Below are 18,951 nucleotides of genomic sequence, written 5' to 3'. Positions count from 1 at the left end.
AATAGCGACATGAGGGCAACGCGCCTAGCTCTCCTGAGGTGCGTCTGATAAATTTTTCAACTTGATTTTTGATCCTGCATCATTTTAAATTGATTCCTTTTCTTGATAATTCTTAGATTCGTATGCCTAAAGCATGTGCACTAGAATCGAATTTGAAACAACACTTAACATTGCCAAAACGTCTCAAGCAAACCCATTAATCACATGTAACTTCAAGAATAAAAACAATCAATAACACAACTCTAGAACATCAAATTCTAACTCATTTAGGACGAAAATCATTGAATTAAACATGTTTGGCACGTTGGTGAGTGGACCTAACGCTATGTGATCTCACATCCCTCGTAGGGATCACCCCTTGACGAAATCCACAAGTGATTCCTTACGAAGACGTCGTATCTTGAGCTTTTTTTCCTTTCTCCTCTTTTCTCATTTCTCCAAACCCTAAAATGAACTTCAACTTTTCTAAAAACGACTAAAATCTTATTTGACCTAATTTCCCAAAAATGAAATAAAATAATTGGGTAAGGAAAAGACCATAGTGCCCTTCTAAAATCCGAATTGGACGTTTCCATATATGAACATCCCAACTTACAATGGGCATATCTCACTCATACAAACTCATAATTGCATAATCACTGAGGGGTTGTAAGATCATTCCAAGATCTTTCCTTCGATATCTGGAAACAAACTTAACTCATCTTGAGCTAGGAGTTTTGGTCGTTTGAAGTTGACCAAAACTCAACTTTAACACACTTAACAAATTTCCAGATTTTTATATTCTTTCCAAAAATAACTATTTCTAATTTTTAACTTCTTTTTAGTTCTTTCTAGTTACGGGATGTTACATCTTTTAAATCAAGATCAGCTTGGTCTTTTACCTACGCGTTGGACACCTAAACTACATTGTTTAGTCAATTTTAGTCTTGCAACTTAATTAGAACTTACCCTAGCCAGCTCATTCTCCAAAATTCATCGAAGTTGAATGAAAAGAAGGAGAAAGATTTGAACAACCCTCTCCAAGAACATAGTAAGGTTCCTCCAGTTCCAGCCCCGAAATCGAATGATTTCTACGTAGATTTTGTCACCACGTATGTGGTATTTCACTAGTGGGTTCCTTTCACCCATTAGATCTCTAGAATTAAGTCAAATTCTTGATTCTCTATATCATGTTTAGACCTAGGGTTTCTAGAATTTCATATTATTGTTGTGATTCAGTTGTAAGACTAATCCAAATCAGATTATCATGTTTTTGTAGAATTGTTGCTTAGTTCTTGTATGGAACTCATGAATTACACTTGGTAGGTCAGTTTATTCATATATACATGCCATAGTTAAGAATTTTTCATTATCAGTATACTAATGTTGCATTTTAGTTAGCATGTCAATATTTTGAGGTATTCAGTATTACAAAAATTCAGTTATAATGTGTTACTTACATTATTAGTTGGGAATAGGCTTAACACCGAGTGGACTAAGGTCCAGTCAGCCTCGAACCCCTAGAACTACGTGCCCCCATAGGATAAGTCCCCTCTGTGGGAACCAATTTTAGTGATCACGCCAGACATACTTTTATACCCCTAGCAAGGTATATTGGGTCCTCTCCATGGGTGAATACATCAAATTTCTTTTTTAGCTCATGTGTTTTATGTGGGTTAATAGTATCTCCTATAGTCATTTTAGTGCATTGACCAGGTTTTCAAATATATGTTAGTATCAATTTCATCATGTTATGTACTTAGTCATTGCATATAGTTCAATTCTTTTCAGTATGTATCAATATTTTCCTCATGTTCAGATATGTCATTGCTTAGTTATGCTTTGTTCAATTATGTATATGTTGTTTAGTTTTATCCTCTCATGCATGCTCGGTACCTTTCAAGTACAAATGCATACTATGTTCAACATCTCTCGTGATGTAGGTTCAAGTCCTCAACATTCAAATCATGCATATATCGTTTTCCGATCTCTAATGTCAGTGGTATTAGTGGTGAATCCTCGTTCTTTGAGAATGATTGACATATTACCTTTCTATATTCAATCATTTAGTTGAAGTTTTGCTAGAGTTAGTTAGGGCATGTCCCGGCATCTCTAGTCATTTAGAGGCTTTTATTGGGACATAGCTTGGATTCAGTTTTTAGTTCGAGTCTGATCTTTCAATTGTCGTTTAACTCAGTTTTATATATTTAGACTTAGATTGGGTAATTCCACATCATTTCCCTTTATGTCATGTTTTAGGCTTTCGTAGAATTTTCTCATTTCAGTTATCTTAGTACGCTTATGATATGTCAGTACCGTTAGCTTGGGATCATTCGTGATCGTAGGTCTCGTGTTGAGGTCCAGCGAGTATCCTCAGGGCTTAATACAGACTATGACGGGTCGTGATCTATTTCACGGACCTTGAAGCAGCTTGTGAAGTAGATCAGTAGATATGCCTTGACGAACTATGCTTTGATTTTTCTACGTAAACACCTCAAACACCCAGATGGGGCGTCGTCCTCATGACAAGCCATCAAGATGCCTGTGGTGATGAGGAAGTGAATGAGGCAAACTGATTTGAGTCCAAGTAAATACCATGACACCCTTAACAGGTCGTGGTCATCTTCACGGATCATGATGCAACTTGTAAAAAAGCTCTTGTAGACAGGTTTCGATGAGATATATTTTGTTTGACCAAGTAAAGACCATGGAAGGACTCACAGGTCATGATCCTCACAATGATTCATGATGTAGAATGTGAAGGAGTTCACAATGGACGGGCCGTGAAGATTGTGATGTACCATAGTGTTGTCCATGTAACACTCTAAAATTTTTGTCCTACTTTGAGTAGAACTCAGTTTAGAGATACTATTTGAATTAATTAGGTTTGATTCTATAACTATATTGTCAAATCTAGAATGCGAGACTACTTTCCTATTATTCTCTACTTTTGGTTTTATCGATAGACATTGGATCGAGACTAAGTTTGATTTGTTTTTTGAATATCAAGCATTCTTTGAATTTGCAAATCTTCGTAAGTGATTTCGCTTAATGTTTTCAATACTTAATTCTTTCTTATTCAAGTAAAATCATGATTGGCTAAACACCACAACTAGGTTGTGGGAACTATGACCGAGTTTTAAGTGTAGGTTGATAAAACGAGTTGAATGTGATTAGTATTCACAAAACATAATTCTTCTTTTGTTATTAATTCGTTCTTATGAGTGCACGCATTAGAACCTGCATGTATCTGTTAATTGTCGAGAGAAAAATGATAGTTAGGAAAAAGTTCAACTAACTTGTTGGTTTAGCGTAAAAATTTGAGTTTAATAGAAGAGAGTTTTCAGACAAAAATATGCGAGGGTAAAATCTTATAACACCTAAAGACCGAGAGGATTCGAGTGAGAATTATCTAACAAGAGTTGGAGGTGTTAGATACATTTAACTCGTTGATAATTTGCAAAGAAGCAATTGCACAAAATTTGTATACAAATCAACACTAGATATAACGTCATAGAAAACACAACCCTGGTTTTATTCAATTATCATTGCAATCTTGAAGTTAAAATCTTGTTACTTGTGAAACTTGAGTAATACAACATACTTTAGTTACTTGAAAATTACAACAAAAATTTTCTTGAGGAAATAATGTCAACAGTTGGATAAATGCGATAGGGAAACTATTTATGTAAAGAAATTCTCTATGGGATCACATTGAGTTCTATAAATTGATTTCGACCGTTTATACTTCTTAATTGAAGTGTAAGTATGGACGTATCATCTCGACAAAATCCCAGAAATTGCACGACGTCCTTCCAATAAGATGAAGATCTAAGATACTCTACACTCTTAACTGTTACATTGAGCCACACAACCGCCATGGAAGTGACACTTTACATTTCTCATAAAATAATGGTTTAAGCCACCTTATATTCTCAAGTGCAACGCTTTTCAAGAAATGTATTGTGACTAAGAATATTAATATGCCGAGAATTGCATTATGCCTAAGAAATTACATTAGACCCGAGAATTCCATTGTGTCCAATAAATTTCATTATGCCCAAAAATTTACATTATGCCCGAGAACTGCATTGAGCATGGAATTGCATTGTGCTCGAGAAATTGCATTATGTCAAGAAATATTTATTTTGCTCGAAATTGCATTGAGCCTTAGAATTGTGATGAGTGGTAGATTCTCACTCATTTGGGGTCTATTTAGATCAATAATTAGTGTCGTCAGTGCCTAATTTTGTAATATTCTAATAAAATATTGATGATTTGTTGCTATGAAGGCAAATGGACATGGCAAGGATTCATGTTTGAAACAATATCAAAAAATGTGAAGTGCAAACTATAAATTATTGATAGCCAATGCACAAAGGTGGATCACCAAGTGAGTACGACATTGCCCAAAATTAAAGTTCGTGGCACTTTTATCGATTGAATGAGGTCGGCAAACTCCATTGGATAAGGCAATGCACCGAATGAGAAAGACGACCTTGTTGATCATCACTGAAATGACAATGTAAAAGGAAAATATTGAATGCTTTAAAGTCGAACTAATGTGGTACTCGGCGATTCGCTGAATGTGAAAGGATGATTCAAACGAGTTCATCGATTGAAGTTCAAACACATGAAGCCTAGAGCATGAAAAGGTGAGTTGAATAGCAAAAGTTGATTCGCCAAATGAGATCGGCGAGCCCGACTAATGTTACCGAATGACACACGCATAGGGTTTTGGGCTAAATTTTGAGAAACTATAAGTATCCCAAAGGAGAAAGTAACAAAGAGATTCCAAAGTTTGAAGTTCCAAAATAGAGTATTGAGATATAACACTTGACCCTTGTGAAAAACACTTTCTAGCTCTTGAGGTTTTACAACTTTGTTCTTAAATTTGATGAATTGAAGTTGAAACCAAAGTGGGTTTACTTGTAATTGCTTAATTTCGTGTTACCCATGGGTGTTTTCATAGAAGGTATACTTTCTATACTTTTTGTGTTGGGTTGCTAAAATTCCAAGATCTAGGGGTGCAATTATGGGATTGGATGTTGATTTAATGTAATGGGTATTGTGTTATGCTCTGTTGTGATGTTAATAAATGAATTATGGCTAATACATGTGATTAATTTATGGTTTAAGGTTGCGAACTTAATTCTTACTTCCAATCTTTGCTTGATGCTTGAAAGAGATCAATTGGAGTGGGTAATTAGTCCTATACTAGCAATTTAGGTTTGATGTCCCTAACTTTTTTGAAAGTTGAGGTTATGATCGTATCTATTTTCCCTATTTCTGCACTAAAAGAGACAATAGAGTAAGGTATTGGGTTCTTTATCTTGGTTCAGATAAGACCAAAAGGAGATTCAATGCAAAGATGCTTTGAGATTGAAAGACGATTAGAGTCATTGAAGATGACCTAGCCTATTCATGAATGTTTATCGCTATAGAGCCACACAATTACCCCTACATGACATCAATTTCCAATCCCTGCACCCCTATATTGCTTGTTAACTCTTCAATTCTTCAGAATTTAGGTTTTGTTGTGATATTTGATCATCAATTGTTTTTATTAAATTTATGGATTCATCCACCTGCTTGTTCTTACTGTTAGAAATGAACAATTTTACAATCGAAATATCTTGATAGAAATTCTCTACAATATATCACTCTCATTGGGATTCAACCTCCACTCTTTGTTGTGTTTTTAATGATTGTGATTGTGTCCCTTTGAATTGATTTTAAGGTACACATTTTGTAACATTCCGAAAAATTTTATATCTAGTGAAGAGCTCAATAGGTCTTTAAGAATGCGTATTGGGGATACATAGGCATTTCAATGCCCAGTATTGAGAAATATTGAGAAATATTGGGCATAGCATAGAAAATTGGCTAAGGGGTAATAGCCAATTTCTATATAATACCCAATAAGCAAAATATTGGCATATTAGAAAATGTTGGCTTTAAGGGTGTTAGCCATATATCTAAGTATTAATGAGTTTGTTTAGGAAATGTACCTGCAATGAAGACCCTAAGCTAAAATTCAGAAATTCATCAGTTCCAAACACATTATGTACTAGGTATCCAAGTGTCAAGCCTAGTACCCTTAAGTACATAACCATTTAAAATGATCATGTAGAGTGAGTAGTGCCCAAGGATATAGTGAGGGTCCTTGGGACAATAAGTAAACATTTCCAAAGGAACCATAAATAATAGTTAGTTAGGAAAGTACAACCAACCCATGTGCAAGCACATGTGCAAGACATGTGAAAAAGCTGCCAAAGGAGGGGACCACCCTAACCGAATTCGGTTAGGGTAGTTAGGGGGGAAAACGTGCACAAGGGACAACTCCATGTGGGGCCTAACTTTCTAACCAACTCTAGGTCCTAAATAACTGTCCTAACTAGCTAAATAACCTAGGACTAACCGAAATGGACCGATTAGTGCACCCGACAACGTAGGACCAAAACCGGGTTGACACTAACCTAGTACTAGTTAAAGAGACAACCTAGTACCTAACCTAGGATGGTCCAAAAGGTTAGTTATGGTCCTAAAAACTTAGGGGTACTTTAGTAATTCCCCTAGATTACCTAATTAATTAATTAATTTCAAAGGGCTAAAACCAAAAATAAAAAGGAAATTTTCAGATTTCGGTTAAGACAAGAAAGGGACAACTTAGTACCTAACCTAGGATGGTCCAAAGAGTTAGTTAAGATCCTAACGACTTCAGGGTACTTTAGTAATTACCCTAGGCTACTTAATTAATTAATTTATCAACTTAATTAATTAATTTAAAGGTGAGAAACCGAAATCACAAAATAATTTCTAGATTTCGGTTAAGACAAGAAAAAGACAACTTAGTACCTAACCTAGGATGGTCCAAAGGATTAGTTATTGTTACAACGACTTAAGGGTACCTTAGTAATTACCCTAGGTCACTTAATTAATTAAATTATACATTTAATTAATTTAATTACCCTAGGTCACTTAATTAATTAAATTATACATTTAATTAATTAAATTAAAGGGGTCAAACCGAAATTCTTATGCTAACCTAGTACAATTCAAGAAACATCCTAGTACTTAACCTAGGATGGTCCTAAAGGGTTGATTATGGTTCCCATGTCTTAGGGGTACTTTATTACTACCCTAAGTCCCTAAATTAATTAAAATAAGGATTTAATTAATTAAAATAAAGTCAAAATGTTGACCAAAACCATAGTCAACACCAAAATTCCAGATTTTGGGCCAAGTCAACATTCTCCTATGTTTAGTCAACTTAGGAGGGGCTTTTTAGTAATTGGTTAATTAATTTATTAAAACCTAATTTGAATGAGTCAAGATCAGTTTATAAAGACTTAGAATCATGTTCAAACTCATCATAAAGGCGACGCAAAAATAGTAAGCAACGAAAGAAAGAAAAAGGCAGAAATTTATCGATTTCTCTAGGGCGATTTCAAGGTTTCGTTTAACGTGGTATTCGTAGATTAAGTTCTACTTAAGGTATGGGTTTCTATCCTGGACTTATTTCTCCAAGAGAACTTTCTTTCGAATGATTCAAAGATCTTGAAAACTAGGGTTGTTTCCCCTCGTTCTTGTCGAACTCCTTTCCCTAGTATCCTTGTTACGATTTCAATGTTGAATAGGTTAGAAATCATGTTGTTGGTATGTGGTGCTGGCTGATCTTAATGTGTATTATTTTTTATTAAATAATGATTGAATGAACCTAGTTTGATGCTAATTGTTATTATGTGAATTAAAAGAATGATAATATGTTAAAGATATGTCCGAAAATTTTTTGTATGAAGATGTTACGGTCTGTTGTGCATACTTGTTGTTAATATGACGTTATAAAGATGATATATTCATCAAATTCTAATATGATGCTATCCAAGATTTTTAAAAAAACGTTATGCCTAAAGTTATGTTATAAGGTTAGCTAAAAAGATCTCCGTGAAATCATAATTTGAGTGAACGTTTGCTTATGTCAATAAAATGGCTAACAAAAACATTGTTCAAAATTTAAATGGGAATTGGTTATAATGTTATCTCTAAATAAAAAAAAAGATTGGCTAATGAATAATGTATCCCAAATGGAGCATGAGTGAATGAAACTTTTGCTTATGCCAACAAAACAGTTATGAAATCTATAGCCAATTGCTTATGCCAATACTAATCTTAAGCCAATGAATTGGCTAACACTACATTGTCAAAAAAGTTGTAGGGAATTGGCTATAATATTATGTTAAATAACTAAAAGATTGGCTAATGTATAATGTATAAAAACTTAAGCATGTTGAACATGAAAATTGGCTTATGCCAACAAATATAGTTATGAAATCTATGCCCAATTGTTTATGCCAATACTAATCGTATGCTAATAAAATGACTAACAATACATCGTCTAAAAGTGATGCATGTAAATTGATATAATATTATGTTAAATAATTAAATTATTGTCTAATGGTTCATGCATATTAAATTTAAATATGAACATATGTAAAATTGGCACATGCCAACAAAAATGGTTATGTAGTTTAATATTCAAAGGTTGAGGCCAATACTAATCAGATGTAAATCTTGTGTAGTTAGAGTATCAAATGATAATATAAGCACTTCTAAACTAATTCAATGAAACCATAATCAAGGTCATGCCACTCATTGGGACAACTCCCAACATGCTCTAAAAGAATGACATATGAACTCATAAAACTCATTGAATTAAGTGCTCATCGTCCATAAATGATGATATGAATCTACTACACTAAGTAAGTAACGTTAGTTATAATATAATTAAAGGGGTCTAAATTAAGTAAATGACCAGAATGGGGTGTTAAAGGAAGTGAGACAAGTATCACTTACACCTAAGCTACTATGTTAAAACAATACTCACGTATGAAGGTGTTAGAATGTGTGAGATCAATCTCATTAACACCAAAGGATGATATGTAAGGAAAATTCACATTTCATCAATGTAAAGTAAGGATGACCAGTCGTCAATAGAGTAAGTAAATCTCAATCTAGAAGCAAGCCTCCATAATGCATGAGTCAACACTAAAAGATAAAGAAGAAATGAACATTCACGTAATAAGGTGAGTAATTATGTTAATCTATGATGCTAATGAAAATGGTGACAACATGATAAGAGGCTAAGATGAATGGTGAGACAAGTCTCAACCAAGCCTAAGTAAAGGTCACTAAAAGTACTCACCTAAGAGAGTGTTGAATATCAAGAGACAAGTCTCAATCATAGTCTATATGTAAGTGTAAGGACAATTCACACTTGATACTAATGATGAGATGAGAAATCATCTAATGAGCAATGATGCCCTCATGCTAGAAGCCAGCTTCTATGATGTGTGATATGAATGTAATGGAACTTTATACTAAACACCGATAGGCTAGCTATGAGTCGTGATTCCTTCTTTCGGGAAGGTAGAGATTCGTTTAAATCTCATGAGATGAGACTGTCCGTTTAGGCGAGTATGGGTATCCTTATATCTCCTAGTCTTGAACCTATACTGTCAATATAGAGATCTGGCGGGGTTCAATTCCCATGTACGCTAGCATGTTTTGGGTCACTTTGGCCGGTGATTCTACCTCTTTTCAGTGTGGGGTAGACACTGGATTTCATGATGCTCACATGATCTATGTCGGTTAAGGTTGGAGTTCTCAAAGTATGAAAGATAAAGAAATGAACGATACCGAAGGTGTTTGTGCAAGACAATCAGGAGGTGAAATCAGATTCAAGTAATGACATTAGGTCATTCTTGGTCATTGCACTTCATGATCCCGATGAGAGTCTTAAACTTCATCCTAGGTATAGCTGGTGCTTACATCAGCCTACGAATGAATGAAATGAATAATGTGAAGTCCGAATGAACGAATGAAGCAGACTCTGTATTGCTAAAGAAGGCCCTCGGGTTGTGGTCCCATATATTGGACCCTCACTTAAGATGTCTTAATGCTACATTAACGATTCCAAAGTCTCGTGTATATGAAATGTATAATATATAAAACATGAAATTGATGAAATCAATGGCATGATCAATAGAGAATTGCTTATGACAGGTAATGAATATATAGTGTAAAGAATGACTCACTATAAGGTAGGGAAATCATTCCTTAGTCCTTGGATTACTTACATCGATTCATTGTGGGTATGGGACTACAATGAATCATTGCACCTGTAAGTAAAACATAGGACCAAAAGAATTATTGAAGTACACAACAAGAACAAGAAAAAGACTGAAAAATAATCTAAGTGTACGAAGAGGAGCTCTGGCCTAAGAGGATCAAAAATCTCAATTCTTCGCCCGAGTTGTTCTAAAATTATGTTGATGATACGAATGTCTTGTAATCATATAGAGAATGAGTTGTGTGCTTTGAATGAATTAAAATACCTCATATTCATACCACAATTCACAACTAACGATTTAGAAAAGTCTAGTGACTAGGCTTTCCAGAACCAGCATGTTGTTGAGGAAGAACTTTCTCTGATCATGCATAACCTTATGTGTATGTGTGCATACACCCATACTTAGTACAAGTGGTGTACTAACCCCTACTATTTACTATTTTATAGATGCAGGTTAAGGGACAGATTGGCGACTTTTACAACAGTTTGGACATCAGCGTTTCTCCAGACCATTTGGTAGGTCCTCTTAATTTCGAGGATGCTACATCTTTACTCTAGACTTAGTTTTAGACATAGCTAGTGGATGTTGTCCCTAGTGTTTCTTTCGTACTTACATTTCGAAGCTTTTATAATAAGGTTATGTTTGGCAAACGTATTTATGATATATTCTTATTCTATTTCGAATTGATTCTTATGATAGATGGTTGTTAAATTTATGTTGAGCTTAGTATATGACGAATTCATGAAATAACTATATAAAGTCTATGTATCCTTCATACGTTTAAAAGTTTTAAATTTTCCGCTAAAATTAACCATATGAATGTAATGAATGCAAGAAGAGGCTTGTCTGCGACCTCTGAGAGATCAACAACGCCGGTTGCAATCCGGATTTCAGAATTCGGATCGTGACACATTTTAGTTTTATCAAATTGCAATGAGCCCGAGAATTTAAATCATGCTCGATAATTTGCATTGTGTCGGGCAGTTGAATTTGTCCTGGGAAACTGCATTTTCCCGAGAATTGCATTGTGCCTTAGAATCGCATTATGCCCAAGAAATTACATTGTACCTAAGAATTTGCATGTAGCCGAGAAATTGCATTATAATTGTACCCAATAAATTACATTATAGCCGAAAATTTTGTTGTATTTAAGAATCGCATTGTGCTCGAGAATTGCATCATACAAAAAAAATGCGTTTTGCACAAAAATTGCACTATGCCCGAAAGCTACATGAAGCCCAAGAATTATATTTTGCTCGAGAACTATATTATGCTTGAGAGTTATGATATGCCAAAGAATAATATTATGCCCGCGAACTATATTTTGCTTTAGAAATGACTATATGCCCAAGAATAATTGTAACACCCCATTGCAAAAATAGACCAAAAATCAGTTTTTTTTAGAAAAATCTGTAGGTGCAACTAACGGTGGCATCGACGGTCCGTCCTGCACAACCGTCGATGGGATAAGAAACACCCAAAAATATTCAACCGGGAAAAATTGGCTTAAGTCTTGATCGACGGATGGACCGACGGTCCGTAGGTAAGACGACCATCCGTAGTCCATGGCCGTCGATCGAGATCCCCATTCACCCACTCTCTGACAAGAGCTACGGATGACCAGCACGGTCCGTAGGTCAGACCGTAGGTGGAAAATTTGCAAACAGTTAAGGGGAAATGAAGTTGGGGCAACTTCAAATTATAATAACTCTTAGCACAAAATGAATTAGGTGTCCCATAACATACCCACAGATAGATAATTGAATTATCTTTCCATAACCACCGACCTTGCTAAAATCAGACCTCCGAGTAAAAGGTTATGCCCATTTTAGTAAAGGTTTGTCGAAAAGGCCCTGATGATGGTCCCAACGACGGGGCGTCGGGCAGACGACGGAGCTGAAAGACGTGGCTCATATCCGGTACACTCAGTGGAAGGAGAATAGGGGTGCAAATGCAGCTCCTATTACTTGGGAGTGCTTCAGTGAGACTTTTCTCGACAGGTTTTTCCCAATAAAGTTGAGAGAAGCAAAGGCCTAAGAATTCATGAACTTGAGGCAGGGAAACATGACAGTCCAAGAGTATGGGCTGAAGTTTAACCAACTCTCCAGGTATGCTCCTCACATGGTTGCTGACTCTAGGGCTCAGATGAATACGTTCTTGTATGGAGTATCAGATTTGGTGAAGACAGAGTGCAGAAATGCTATGTTGCTGGGAGATATGAACATCTCTAGGCTTATGACTGATGCTCACCAGGTTGAGGGTGATAAGCTTAGGGAATAGGCTAAGGAAAATAAGAAGACTAGGACTGGGAACTATGACTATTCTCAGCAGAAATCGAGCGGTGGAAATCGCTCGCAGGGTCAGCAGAAGTTTTCAGCTCCAGCCCCTTCATCATCTAGTGTTCCATCCTCCAAGAATAGGTATGACCAGAAGGGCAGAGCACCAGGCTCTAAGTCTCAGGGAAGTGTTTCAGGCACCAAGAGTTACCCAACTTGCCCCAAGTGTGGTAAGAACCATCCGGGCGTGTGTCTTGCAGGAAAAGAAGGATGTTTTGGATGTGGTCAGTTTGGTCACAGGTTGAGGGGCTGTCCTTCTAGACAGGGTCAAGGCGGTGGTAATGGTAGAGCTCAGTCTACAAATTCAGAAGCACCAGCAAGTTGCCCAACTCAGCAGGGTAACTCATCTGTTACAGGTGGCGGTCAGCGCCAGAACAGACTTTATGCTCATCAGGCTCGCCAAGATCAGGAAGGTTCTCCTGATGTAGTCACTGGTACGATACGAGTCTATGACCTTGATGTTTATGCATTGTTAGATCCAGGGGCTACTCTTTCTTTTGTAACTCTTTATATAGCAGTCCAATTCAGTGTTAGTCCAAAAACTCTCTCAGAACCCTTCTCAGTCTCTACTCCAGTTGGTGACCCAGTTATAGCTAGACAGGTATACAGAAATTGCCCTGTCATAGTCTCTCAGAAAGTCACCTCAGCAGATCTAGTAGAGTTAGAAATGGTAGACTTCGATGTCATTCTAGGTATGGATTGGTTACACTCATGTTATGCCTCAGTCGATTGTAGAACTAGGATTGTTCGTTTTCAGTTTCCAGACGAACCAATCTTAGAATGGAAGGGTAGTAGCCTAGCGCCTATTGGTCGATTTATTTCTTACCTTAAGGCCAGAATGATAATATCTAAGGGTTATCTCTATCATCTAGTTCGGGCTAAGAATTCTAGACTTGAAACCCCATCTCTTGAGTCAGTTCCAGTAGTCTGTGAATTTCCAGAAGTATTTCCAAAAGATCATCCTGAGGTTCCTCCCGAAAGGGAAATCGACTTTGGAATTGATCTCCTTCCAGATACCCAGCCTATTTGTATTCCTCCTTACAGAATGGCTCCAGCAGAGCTTAAGGAATTGAAAGAGTAGTTGTTAGACCTTCTAGATAAGGGTTTCATCAGACCTAGTATTTCACCATGGGGTGCACCAGTATTGTTCATAAAGAAGAAAGATGGTTCTCTCAGAATGTGCATTGACTATAGACAGTTGAACAAGGTCACAATCAAGAATAAGTATCACATCCCCAGGATTGATGACTTGTTTGACCAACTTCAGGGTGCTAGTCATTTCTCAAAGATAGACCTCAGATCGGGTTATCATCACCTCAGAGTCAGAGATAGTGACATTCCGAAAACAGCCTTCAAAACTCGGTATGGTCATTATGAATTTGTAGTTATGTCGTTTGGACTAACCAATGTTCTTGCAGCTTTCATGGATTTTATGAACAGAGTGTTCAAACAGTACTTAGACTTGTTCGTTATTGTCTTCATTGATGATATCCTCATTTACTCTAGGAATGAGGAAGAGCATGCAAGTCATTTGAGAATTTTTTTAACAGACTCTCACGGATCGCCAGTTATTCGCTAAGTTTAGTAAATGTGAGTTTTGGTCACAATCCGTTGCTTTTATTGGTCACATTATATCTAGCGAAGGGATCTGAGTGGATTCACAGAAGATAGAAGTAGTGAAACAGTGGCCCAGACTTACCTCTGCTACAGATATCAGAAGTTTCTTAGGTCTAGCAGGTTATTACAGAAGTTTTGTGGAAGGATTTTCATCCATAGACTCACTATTGACTAGGTTGACTCAAAAGATGGTCAAATTCCAACGGTCAGATGATTGCGAGAAAAGCTTTGAAGAATTGAAAACTAGATTGACTACAGCTCCTGTCTTGACTCTACCAGAGGGTTCAGATGGTTATGTGATCTATTGTGATGTATTTAGAGCTGGCCTAGGTTGTGTGTTGATGCAGCGAGGTAAGGCGACAGCTTATGCCTCTAGACAACTCATGACCTCGAGCCTGCAGCAGTGGTGTTTGCACTCAAGATCTGCAGACACTACTTGTATGGTGTTCACGTAGATGTGTCACTGACCATAAGAGCATTCAATTTTTGTGTTCACCCAGAAAGAGTTCAATCTTCACCAAAGGAGATGGCTTGAGTTCCTTAAGAATTATGATATGAGTGTGCATTACCATCCTGGTAAGGCGAATGTAGTAGCAGATGCTCTTAGTAGATTATCTATGGGTAGTGTAGCCCATGTTGAGGAAGAAAGGAAGGAGCTAGTGAAGGATGTTCACAGGCTTGCTCGCTTGGGAGTTCGCCTTATGAGCATATCAGACAGCGGTGTAATAGTTCAGAATGGGGCAGAATCATCTTTGGTAGTGAAGGTTAAGGAAAATCAAGACAGTAACCCAATCTTGCTTGAACTTAAGGGTGCAGTCCATAATCAGAGAGTGGAGGTTTTCTCCCAAGGGGGAGATGGTGTACTTCGCTACAAGGGTAGATTGTGTGTTCCTGATGTGGGCGAGTTGAGACAGCATATTCTTGCAGAAGCCCATAACTCTAGGTATTCTATTCATCCAAGTGCCACTAAGATGTACCGCGATCTACGAGAAGTCTATTGGTAAAATGGCATGAAGAGGGATATAGCAAATTTTGTGAGTAAGTGCCCCAATTGCGAGCAAGTCAAGGTAGAACATCAGAAACCAGGAGGCATGACTCAAGAGATCGATAATCCTACTTGGAAGTGGGATGTGATCAATATGGATTTCATCACATGGTTACCTCGTACTCGCAGACAACATGACTCCATTTGGGTGATAATTTATAGGATGACTAAGTCTTCTCGCTTTACAGCAATTTGCATGTACTCGGAACTCAATTCAGTCAGAAACTCAGTTCTCAGTGTTTAGTAGTGGGGTTTGCAGTTCTCTCCCTCTTTTCAGCTAGTTTAGTCTTCACCTCGAGGACAAATGTTCCCAATGGGGAGATAATGTAACACCCCGTAGCCAAAATAGACCAAAAATCAGTTTTTTTCAGAAAAATCTGCAGGTGCAACCAACAGTGGCATCGACGGTCCGTAGGATAGACGACGATCCATCCTGCACAACCGTCGATGGGATCAAAAACTCCCAAAAAAATTCAGCCGGGAAAAATTGGCTAAGTCTTGATCGACGGACGGACCGACGGTCCGTAGGTCAGACGACGGTCCATAGTCCGTGACCATCGATCGAGACCCTAATTCACCCACTCTTTGACAAGAGCTACAGATGACTAGCACGGTCCGTAGGTCTGACCGTAGGTGGAAAATTTGCAGACAGTTAAGGGGAAATGCAGTTGGGTCAACATCAAATGATAATAACTCTTAGCACAAAATGCATTAAGTGTCCCATGACGTACCCACAGATAGATAATTGAATTATCTTTCCATAGTCACCGACCTTGCTAAAATAAGACCTCCGAGTAAAAAGTTATGCCCATTTTAGTAAAGGTTTGCCGAACAGGCCCTGACGACGGACCCAACGACGGGGCGTCGAGCAAACGACGAAGCGTCAGTCCTGGCCGTCGTTTGGCCCGATAGCAACTTTCCCAGGGGTATTTTGGACCTTTCCCACTCTGTTTAAAGCCTAAGTTAAGTCTTTTTGACCCTAAATCATCATATTTTAGTCAGTTTAAGCCTAGAAACAGAATTAAACATATCTAAGTCAAGTCATTAAATCAAAAATTAGAAAATTAGAAGCAAGAAAGGAGAAAAAGCTCAAGAACCCTAGTTCAAGAACACATCAAGCTCCAACAGTTCCAGCCCGGAAACTTAAGTATTTTTTTCCTGAATTTCATCACCAGGTATGTGGATTTCACTAGTGGGTTCCTTTCACCCATTGGGTCCCTAGTTTTCAGTCAGATTCTTGATTCCTATATCATGCTTAGACCAAGGGTTTCTAGAACTTTGATAGAACTTCATGAATTTATTAAATATATGTTCCAAATCAGATTATCATGTTATTACTCAGATTATCGCATGAATTTCAGAACCCTAGCTTTGTATTTCTTTAGTTCTTGAATTCACACATGCTAGGTCAGATATTTCAGATAATTCAGATATACATGCCTCAGTTATAAATACATAATTACAAGATTAATTGTTGCATTCTCAGTTTGCATGTTCATTTTTGAGCTATCCAGTATTTACAGAAACTCAGACATAATCAGTTAATTTAAATTCCTTGGGAGTAGCATAATAACGAGTTGGACTAGGGTTCAGCGTACCCAATAGTCCCAGAACTACTAGCCAAGTAGGTTGTAAGTCCTCTCTGTGGGCAATCAATTTAGTGATCATGCCAGCATGCCTTTATACCTTTGGCAGGATATATTGGGTCCTCCCGATGAGGCGTATACATCGGACTCCACATTTAGCTCATGTGATTTTATTATTGGTTATTAGTAGCTCCCACAGTTCAGTCAGACTCTCTACATTGACAATTTATCAATATATTCAGTATTCAGTTTCACCATGTTATAAATTGGTCATTGCATCCAGTTAGCTCAGAATTCAGTTTATCATGTCAGATTATTATACTTGCTATTATGCTTGTTCAGTTATGTTTTATTTCAGCTTTACTCTATCCTACATGCTCAGTACCTTTCAAGTACTGACGCATACGTGCGCTACATCTTCTCGTGATGTACATTCAGGTTCTCATCATCTAGATCATGCATAGATCGATTTTCGACCTCCAGTTCAGCAGATTCAGTGGTGAGTCCTCATTCTCCGAGGACAACAGTCATGAGTTTCATTTCATTCTTTAGTCATTTAGTTTCAGTTTTTTCTAGATTTAGCTGGGGCTTGCCCCAGTATTTCTAGTCTAGTTTAGAGGCTATTTTCAGACATAGTTAGTTTCAGCTTAGTAGTGAGTTAATATTTCTTTGTATTAAACTCATCAATTTTACATATATCTCAGTTTTAGCATATGGGTATTCTCCATCTTTTTACTATAATTTATGATTTAGCTTCCGCAACAGTTTATTATCTTTAGTATGTTCATGATCATACCAGCAGGGTTAGCTTGGGATCACTTGTGATCCTAGGTTCCGTGTCCGCGTCTCGGGAGTAGCTCGGGGTGTGACAATAATATTGAGATCAAGAACCATATTTACGTTGAGCTCATGTTGAATCAAGTTACGGAAGCATATCGAGCCCCAAAAAATACATCTATATGACATATCTATCTAATCAAGCTACAATAGCTGAATTGCATAAAAACATATACACTCTCTTTTATCATTATTTTATTGTTTCAGTGGTGTCATAGTATAAGGACATCATTTTGTGGCAAGTGGAAAGAATTGCATGACCTGATGACTAAATTTATGATCATTATGTTCCAAAGGACTCATAGTCTAAAGACATCATTTTCATGGCCCACATACATCATCTCATGACCTAAGAATTTAATTTCTTTCTATCATGTTCTAACGGTTTCATAGTCTAAGGCATCATTTTCATGGCCTACGGACATTAATGACCAAAGAATTAAATTTTCGCGTATCATAGTCCTCAGACATCATCTTTTCATCTTAAGACAAAGTTTCATGGTCTAAATGGGAAATTACATCATTTTTGTAAATTATTTTACCATGTAATCACTATATATGCCCTAATCAATTTATTTAGTCAAAGCACAAATTTTACTTTTATATGGCATATCTCAACATCACTTTGAAATTTCAAATGGCATACCCCAACATCACTTGGAAATTTCAAACACACCATCACTTATATTTTCTTATTTTGACAAAGGATTGATAGAACTTATCGAATTAGGTCACACGATAATTGCCTACTCAGTATTTTTCAAAACAAATCGATGATAATTATTACCTTCACCTTTTGAAGGATTATTTTGAGAACCTATAATGTTCTTTCTTTTAATTACCACAATGATGACTATTATCATTTTACCATGCTCATATTCATACATTTAACCACTTGTCATCTGTCTGACATATTATGCATTGCTACCATATTCACATAAAAAAAGAGTACCAAATCAGTTGTGTAGAATTCACAAATTTGATCAAGAACATATTAATTTATATGTCATTTTTGTTTTTGCTTTGTTTCACGATTCATTGAAGATAGAACAATAGGGTTGATAAAGTATAATAAAATTAAGCTTATAATAGCATAACTATAAGAGAACAAGACAAGATAAGTAGATGAAAGAAATTTTTTTCTTCTATTCAAGTGTATTTCATAGAAGAAATGACATAGAATATAATTTGATGAATATGAAAGTAAACAACTAGTTACCCTGTTTGGTAGGAAGGAAAATACTTTCTATGAAAAATGTTTTTTGTGGAAAACAAGTGGGTTTCTTACTTATTTTCTCATGTTTCGTCGATGTAGAAAATAATTTCCGGAAAATAATTTTTAGTGTTTGATTTGTGAATGAAAAAAACATTTTAAAAAAAATTATCTTTTATTTTTGGGACAAGGCACAAGTCTCCCC

The sequence above is a fragment of the Solanum pennellii genome, chromosome 3, assembly GCF_001406875.1.
Source record: "Solanum pennellii chromosome 3, SPENNV200".
NCBI lineage: Eukaryota > Viridiplantae > Streptophyta > Magnoliopsida > Solanales > Solanaceae > Solanum > Solanum pennellii.
The sequence above is the reverse complement of the archived record's forward strand: the minus strand, read 5'-3'. Positions refer to the sequence as shown.